Raw genomic sequence first — 9,339 nt, forward strand, 5'->3', positions numbered from 1 at the left:
CGGCTGAGCAGAAAAGCGAACTACACCAACTCTTACAAGAGTTTCAAGGTCAGTTCTTTGAGAGGCCTGGTAGGACTTCTGTCCTTACTCATGATATCGAACTTACCTCCCCAGAGCCAGTACGATCCAAGGCGTACCGGGTGTCACCCCGCCAGCGCGATATTATGGAGGCTGAGGTATAGAAAATGCTACAGCTCGGTGTTATTGAGGCGGGTGAGAGTGATTATACCTCCCCTTTGATTTTAGTTGAGGTACCGGGCAAGGAACCTCGTCCTTGCGTCGACTACCGCAGGCTTAATTCCATCACTAAGGATCAAATTTATCCGATCCCTAACATCGAGGAGCGCCTTGAGAAAGTTAGTAGCGCTCAGTTTATTTCCACCCTAGATCTTGTCACGGGTTATTGGCAGGTTCCACTTACAGAAGAGGCTAGTAGGTATGCGGCGTTCATTTCACCAATGGGAACATTCCGTCCTAAAGTTTTGAGTTTTGGTTTGAAGAACGCGCCATACTGCTTTTCAAGCCACATGGACAAAGTGTTGCGGGGACAGGAAGAATTCGCTTTACCGTATTTAGACGACGTAGCGATATTCTCCGCATCCTGGTCTGAGCATATGGCACACTTGCGGGCAGTGCTAACCCGCCTGCGCGAAGCGGGCTTGACAGTCAAGGCTCCCAAGTGCCAATTAGCACAGGCCGAGGTTGTCTACCTCGGTCATGTGATTGGACAGGGTCGTCGCCGCTCCTCTGAAATAAAGGTGGCCGCTGTGCGAGACTTCCCGCAACCGCGCACGAAGACCGATATTCGGTCGTTCTTAGGTGTCGCCGGCTACTATCAGAGGTACATCCCCAGGTACTCCGATATCGCGGCTCCCCTGACGGATGCTCTAAGAAAAACAGAGCCCCAAACAGTCGTCTGGAGCGAGACAAAGGAAAGTGCTTTTAGCGCCTTAAAGAGCGCCCTAACAAGCCAGCCTGTGCTACGATCGCCAGACTACACAAAAGGGTTCGTTGTTCAGTGCGATGCTAGTGAGCGAGGCATGGGCGTTGTACTGTGCCAACGGGAAAATGGAGAAGTGGAACACCCCGTCCTTTATGCTAGTCGTAAGCTGACCTGTCGTGAGCAGGCGTACAGCGCCACCGAGAAAGAGTGTGCGTGTCTCGTGTGGGCCGTTCAGAAATTGTCATGCTACCTAGCCGGCTCGAGGTTTATCATTGAGACGGATCACTGCCCTCTCCAATGGCTGCAGACCATCTCTCCCAAAAATGGCCCCCTCCTGCGCTGGAGCCTCGCTTTGCAACAATATTCCTTTGAGGTGCGTTACAAAAAGGGGAGTCTCAACGGTAACGCCGATGGCTTAAGTCGAAGCCCCTAACGTAGGAATCCGCCTCAAAGTTGTTTGTTACTGATGTTTTCTTTCTGAGGCAGGATTTTTAACATATTGCTTTTGTTTAGTGTTTCAAAGGGATTATGTGCTTTCTATTGCAATTTTCCAATTTGTCGACGCGTTCTGAGTGCTGCTTGACTACTGTAAGGAACTAGGCAGTAGTATAAAAGTGGGAAAGAGCCTGGCAGAGCTTAGTGAGGGTTGTCTCGTACTTGCTAACTGAGCGGTTGCGTTTCGGCGTAGTTCTAACGCTTGCTGGGAACGAGCACAAAAATGGCAACTCTCCCGAAGTGACTTTGCAGTGTCCTGTGTGATCCTGAACCTGAGAACGAGGCCTTCTCTGTGCGCTGCGCTCAAGCAACGTCGAGGGACGACCGGTTTCGATTACGAGCATCATCGAGCGACATCCCTCCGGACAGCGGATGCAGTCCCCTGACCATCGGGATCTCCTTCTCCCGGCGGGGCGGTCTGTTACGTTTCGCCTACGACGCGCGGTATAGCCGGCGCGGATGCAACGGACGCCGGGGCTTCGTTCAAAGTGGCGGTCATTTTGGGCCCGTTCAGTGCTGCCGTGACGCCTCCCGCCAAGCGCGTCCAGGCAGGTTTCAATGCCACGTGTCGTCGTGTGTGCGTGTGTGTATGTTGGTGCCCACGCTTGTCAAAGCGCGGCAGCCGGGGAGAGGAGCTCCCCAACTGGGAGGCGAGGAGGTCTGACCGGCGCCGGCCCGGCGGACGCGCCCGTCACGTCTGAACATGTCCGAGCGTCGCCGTATCGGGCGCCTCATCCAGAGCCGTTCCTTCTTGCCCTCGACTCCGAGGGTATAAAAGCCGCTGCCCCGGACGCCAAAGAGACTTCGATTTCTTCCTTCGAGTAACGTGGTCGCCCTGACCGGCTGCTCTTTTGCGATGCCAGAATAAACAAGTTGTTCTGTTGCCAGTCGACTCATCCTTTGCCGGGACCTTCGGATGTTTCCAGCTGTGCCCCAGGCCGCTATCCTTGAGGCCTGCAACGCTACCCTTGAGGCTTGCAACCCATTTGCAACAACACGTGCTCCAACACTCCGCCAGTGCGGTCAGAGCGCAGTTAGAGAATAGAGGGTCTCGCTTTGGGCGACGTGACGTCGCCGTGCACCGCGCGCGCGTGCTTCGCCGGAGTATAAACGCGCCTTAAGAGAGCCTGCGCTTAACCGCTAACCAACGTATTTGGTGTGGCATCTATGGGAGCCACTGGAACCCCCTGCACACTCACTGAATAAAAAAAGACGCACTTCGATTTTACAAGTCGTCGAAGACTAGACGAGAGAAAGCTGTAAACGTTTTCTCTCAGAACTGCGCGAAAACTCTAATTCCGGCTCAAAGCAACGGGATACATCGTTTTAGATTGAAACTAGCGAGATTCACGAACATCTATTTTACAAGTCGTCGAAGAGTAGACGAGAGAGAGCTGTAAACGTTTTCTCTCAGAACTGCGCGAAAACTTGTATTCCGCCTCAAAATAACAGGATACATCGTTTTAGATCGAAACTAGCGAGATTCACGAACATCGATTTTACAAGTCGTCGAAGAGTAGACGAGAAAAAGGTTTAAACGTTTTCTCTCAGAACTGCGCGAAAACTTGTATTTCGGCTCAAAACAAAGGGATACATCGTTTTAGATATAAACTAGCGAGATTTACGCGATTCGATTTTACAAGTCGTCGAAAAGTAGACGAGAGAAGGCTGTAAACGTTTTCTCTGTGAACTGCGCGAAAACTTGAATTCCGGCTCAAAACAACGGGATGCATCGATTTAGATCGAAACTAGCGAGATTTACGCACATCGATATTACAAGTCGTCGAAGAGTAGACGAGAGAGAGGTGTAAATGTTTTCTCTCAGAACTGCGCGAAAACTTGTATTCCGGCACAAAACAACGGGATACATCGTTTTAGATCGAAACTAGCGAGATTTACGCACTTCGATTTTACAAGTCGTCGAAGAGTAGACGAGGGAAAGCTATAAGCTTTTTCTCTCAGAACTGCGCGAAAACTTGTATTCCGGCTCAAAATAACGGGATACATCCTTTTAGATCGAAACTAGCGAGATTTACGCACTTCGATTTTACAAGTCGTCGAAGAGTAGACGAGAGAAAGCTGTAAGCTTTTTCTCTCAAAACTGCGCGAAAACTTGTATTCAGGCTCAAAACAACGGGATACATCGTTTTAGATTGAAACTAGCGAGATTCACGAACGTCGTTTTTACATGTCGTCGAAGAGTAGACGAGAGAAACTTGTAAACTTTTTCTCTCATAACGGCGCGAAAACTTGTATTCCGGCTCAAAACAACAGGGTACAACGTTTTAGATCGAAACTAGCGAGATTTAAGCACTTTGATTTTACAAGTCGTCGAAGAGTAGACGCGAGAAAGCTGAAAGCTTTTCCTCTCAGAACTGAGCGAAAACTTGAATTCCGGCTCAAAACAACGGGATACATCGTTTTAGATCGAAACTAGCGCGATTTACGCACTTAGATTTTACAAGTCGTCGAAGAGTAGACGAGAGAAAGCTGTAAGCTTTCTCTCTCAGAACTGCGCGAAAACTTGTATTCCGGCTCAAAACAACGGGATACATCGTTTTAGATCGAAATTAGAGAGATTCACGAACATAGATTTTACAAGTCGACAAAGGGTAGACGAGAGAAAGCTGTAAACTTGCAGAACTGCGCGAAAACTTAAATTCCGGCTCAAAACAACGGGATACATCGTTTTAGACCGAAACTAGCGAGATTCACGAACATCGATTTTACAAGTCGTCGAAGAGTAGAAGAGAGAGAGCTGTAACCTTTTGCTCTCAGAACGGCGCGAAAAGTTGTATTCCGGCTCAAAACAACGGGATACATCGTTTTAGAACGAAACTAGCGAGATTTACGCACTTCGATTTTACAAGTCGTCGAAGAGTAGACGAGAGAAAGCTGTAAACGTTTTCTCTCAGAACTGCGCGAAAACTTGAATTCCGGCTCAAAACAACGGGATACATCGTTTTAGATCGAAACTAGCGAGATTCACGAACATCGATTTTACAAGTCGTCGAAGAGTAGACGAGAGAGAGCTGTAAACGTTTTCTCTCAGAACTGCGCGAAAACTTGTATTCCGGCTCAAAACAACGGGATACATCGTTTTAGATCAAAACTAGCGAGATTTACGCACTTCGATTTTACAAGTCGTCGAAGAGTAGACAAGAGAAAGCTGAAAGCTTTTTCTCTCAGAACTGCGCGAAAACTTGTATTCCGGCTCAAAACAACGGGATACATCGTTTCAGATCGAAACTAGCGAGATTCACGAACATCGATTTTACATGTCGTCGAAGAGTAGACGAGAGAAAGTTGTAAACTTTTTCGCTCATAACTGCGCGAAAACTTGTATTCCGGCTCAAAACAACAGGGTACATCGTTTTAGATCGAAACTAGCGAGATTTACGCACTTCGATTCTACAAGTCGTCGAAGAGTCGACGAGAGAAAGCTGTTAGCTTTTTCTCTCAGAACTGAGCAAAAACTTGAATTCCGGCTGAAAACAACGGGATACATCGTTTTAGGTCGAAACTAGCGCGATTTACGCACTTCGATTATACAAGTCGTCGAAGAGTAGACGATAGAGAGCTGTAAGCTTTCTCTCTCAGAACAGCGCGAAAAGTTGTATTCCGGCTCAAAGCAACGGGATACATCGTTTTAGAACGAAACTAGCGAGATTCACGAACATCGATTTTACAAGTCGTCGAAGAGTAGACGAGAGAGAGCTGTAAACGTTTTCTCTCAGAACTGCGCGAAAACTTGTATTCCGGCTCAAAACAACGGGATACATCGTTTTAGATCAAAACTAGCGAGATTTACGCACTTCGATTTTACAAGTCGTCGAAGAGTAGACAAGAGAAAGCTGAAAGCTTTTTCTCTCAGAACTGCGCGAAAACTTGTATTCCGGCTCAAAACAACGGGATACATCGTTTCAGATCGAAACTAGCGAGATTCACGAACATCGATTTTACATGTCGTCGAAGAGTAGACGAGAGAAAGTTGTAAACTTTTTCGCTCATAACTGCGCGAAAACTTGTATTCCGGCTCAAAACAACAGGGTACATCGTTTTAGATCGAAACTAGCGAGATTTACGCACTTCGATTCTACAAGTCGTCGAAGAGTCGACGAGAGAAAGCTGTTAGCTTTTTCTCTCAGAACTGAGCAAAAACTTGAATTCCGGCTGAAAACAACGGGATACATCGTTTTAGGTCGAAACTAGCGCGATTTACGCACTTCGATTATACAAGTCGTCGAAGAGTAGACGATAGAGAGCTGTAAGCTTTCTCTCTCAGAACAGCGCGAAAAGTTGTATTCCGGCTCAAAGCAACGGGATACATCGTTTTAGAACGAAACTAGCGAGATTCACGAACATCGATTTTACAAGTCGTCGAAGAGTTGACGAGACAGAGGTGTAAACGTTTTTTCTCAGAACTGCGCGAAAACTTGTATTCCGGCTCAAATCAACGTGATACATCGTTTTAGATCGAAACTAGCGAGATTTACGCACTTCGATTTTACAAGTCGTCGAAGAGTAGACGAGAGAAAGCTGTAAACTTTTTCTCTCAAAACTGGGCGAAAACTTCTATTCCGGCTCAAACAACGGGATACATTGTTTTAGATCGAAACTAGCAAAATTCACGAACATTGATTTTACAAGTCGTCGAAGAGTAGACAAGAGAAAGTTGTAAACATTTTCTCTCAGAACTGCGCAAAACTTGTATTCCGACTAAAAGCAACGAGATACATCGTTTTAGATCAAAACTAGCGAGATTTATGTACTTCGATTTTACAAGTCGTCGAAGAGTAGACGAGAGAAAGCTATAAGCTTTTTCTCTCAGAACTGCGCGAAAACCTAAATTCCGGCTCAAAACAACGGGATACATCGTTTTAGATCGAAACTAGAGAGATTCAGGATCATAGATTTTACAAGTCGACAAAGGGTAGACGAGAGAAAGCTGTAAACTTTCTCTCAGAACTGCGCGAAAACTTGTATTCCGGCTCAAAACCACGGGATACATCGTTTTAGGTCAAAACGAGCGAGATTTACGCACTTCGATTTTACAAGTCGTCAAAGAGTAGACGAGAGAAAGCTGTTAACTTTTTCTCTCAGAACTGAGCGAAAACTTGTATTGTGGCTGAAAACAACGAGATACATCGTTTTAGATCAAAACTAGCGAGATTTACGTACTGCGATTTTACAAGTCGTCGAAGAGTAGACGAGAAAGAGCTTTAACCTTTTTCTCTCAGAACTGTGCCAAAACTTGTATTCCGGCTCAAAATAACGGGATACATCGTTTTAGATCGAAACTAGCGAGATTCACGAACATCGATTTTAGAAGTCGCCGAAGAGTAGACGAGAGAAAGGTTTAAACTTTTTCTTTCAGAACTGCGCGAAAACTTGTATTCCGGCTCAAAACAACGGGATACATCGTTTTAGATAGAAACTAGCGAGATTTACGCAATTCGATATTACATGTCGTCGAAAAGTAGACGAGAGAAGGCTGTAAGCTTTTTCTCTCAGAACTGCGCGAAAACTTGAATTCCGGCTCAAAACAACGGGATGCATCGATTTAGATCGAAACTAGCGAGATTTACGCACTTCGATTTTACAAGTCGTGGAAGAGTAGACGAGAGAAAGCTGTAAACGTTTCTCTCAGAACTGCGCGAAAACTTGAATTCCGGCTCAAAACAACAGGATACATCGTTTTAGATCAAAACTAGCGAGATTCACGAACATCGATTTTACAAGTCGTCGAAGAGTAGACGAGAGAGAGCTGTAAACGTTTTCTCTCAGAACTGCGCGAAAACTTGTATTCCGGCTAAAAACAACGGGATACATCGTTTTAGATCGAAACTAGCTAGATTTACGCACTTCGATTTTACAAGTCGTCGAAGAGTAGACGAGAGAAAGCTATAAGCTTTTTCTCTCAGAACTGCGCGAAAACTTGAATTCCGGCTCAAAGCAACGGGATACATCGTTTTAGATCGAAACTAGAGAGATTCAGGATCATAGATTTTACAAGTCGACAAAGGGTAGACGAGAGAAAGCTGTAAACTTTCTCTCAGAACTGCGCGAAAACTTGCATTCCGGCTTAAAACCACGGGATACATCGTTTTAGATCAAAACGAGCGAGATTTACGCACTTCGATTTTACAAGTGGTCAAAGAGTAGACGAGAGAAAGCTGTTAACTTTTTCTCTCAGAACTGCGCGAAAACTTCTATTCCGGCTCAAAACAACGGGATACATTGTTGTAGATCGAAACTAGCAAAATTCACGAACATCGATTTTACAAGTCGTCGAAGAGTAGACAAGAGAAAGGTGTAAACATTTTCTCTCAGAACTGCGCAAAACTTGTATTCCGACTAAAAGCAACGAGATAGATCGTTTTAGATCAAAACTAGCGAGATTTACGTACTTTAATTTTACAAGTCGTCGAAGAGTAGACGAGAGAGAGCTGTAAACTTTTTCTCTGAGAACTGCGCCAAAACTTGTATTCCGGATCAAAATAACGGGATACATCGTTTTAGATCGAAACTAGCGAGATTCACGAACATCGATTTTAGAAGTCGCCGAAGAGTAGAGAGAAAGGTTTAAACTTTTTCTTTCAGAACTGCGCGAAAACTTGTACTCCGGCTCAAAACAACGGGATACATCGTTTTAGATAGAAACTAGCGAGATTTACGCAATTCGATATTACATGTCATCGAAAAGTAGACGAGAGAAGGCTGTAAGCTTTTTCTCTCAGAACTGCGCGAAAACTTGATTTCCGGCTCAAAACAACGGGATGCATCGATTTAGATTGAAACTAGCGAGATTTACGCACTTCGATTTTACAAGTCGTGGAAGAGTAGACGAGAGAAAGCTGTAAACGTTTCTCTCAGAACTGCGCGAAAACTTGAATTCCGGCTCAAAACAACAGGATACATCGTTTTAGATCAAAACTAGCGAGATTCACGAACATCGATTTTACAAGTCTTCGAAGAGTAGACGAGAGAGAGCTGTAAACGTTTTCTCTGAGAACTGCGCGAAAACTTGTATTCCGGCTAAAAACAACGGGATACATCGTTTTAGATCGAAACTAGCTAGATTTACGCACTTCGATTTTACAAGTCGTCGAAGAGTAGACGAGAGAAAGCTATAAGCTTTTTCTCTCAGAACTGCGCGAAAACTTGAATTCCGGCTCAAAACAACGGGATTCATCGTTTTAGATCGAAACTAGAGAGATTCAGGATCATAGATTTTACAAGTCGACAAAGGGTAGACGAGAGAAAGCTGTAAACGTTTCTCTCAGAACTGCGGGAAAACTTGAATTCCCGCTCAAAACAACGGGATACATAGTTTTAGATCGAAAGTAGCGAGATTCGCGAACATCGATTTTACAAGTCGTCGAAGAGTAGACGAGAGAAAGCTGTAAACTTTTTCTCTCAGAACGGCGCGAAAACTTCTATTCCGGCTCAAAACAACGGGATACATTGTTGTAGATCGAAACTAGCAAAATTCACGAACATCGATTTTACAAGTCGTCGAAGAGTAGACAAGAGAAAGGTGTAAACATTTTCTCTCAGAACTGCGCAAAACTTGTATTCCGACTAAAAGCAACGAGATAGATCGTTTTAGATCAAAACTAGCGAGATTTACGTACTTTGATTTTACAAGTCGTCGAAGAGTAGACGAGAGAGAGCTGTAAACTTTTTCTCTGAGAACTGCGCCAAAACTTGTATTCCGGCTCAAAATAACGGGATACATCGTTTTAGATCGAAACTAGCGAGATTCACGAACATCGATTTTAGAAGTCGCCGAAGAGTAGAGAGAAAGGTTTAAACTTTTTCTTTCAGAACTGCGCGAAAACTTGTACTCCGGCTCAAAACAACGGGATACATCGTTTTAGATAGAAACTAGCGAGATT

The sequence above is a fragment of the Amblyomma americanum genome, chromosome 4 (genome assembly GCF_052857255.1).
Source record: "Amblyomma americanum isolate KBUSLIRL-KWMA chromosome 4, ASM5285725v1, whole genome shotgun sequence".
Taxonomy (NCBI): Eukaryota; Metazoa; Arthropoda; class Arachnida; order Ixodida; family Ixodidae; genus Amblyomma; species Amblyomma americanum.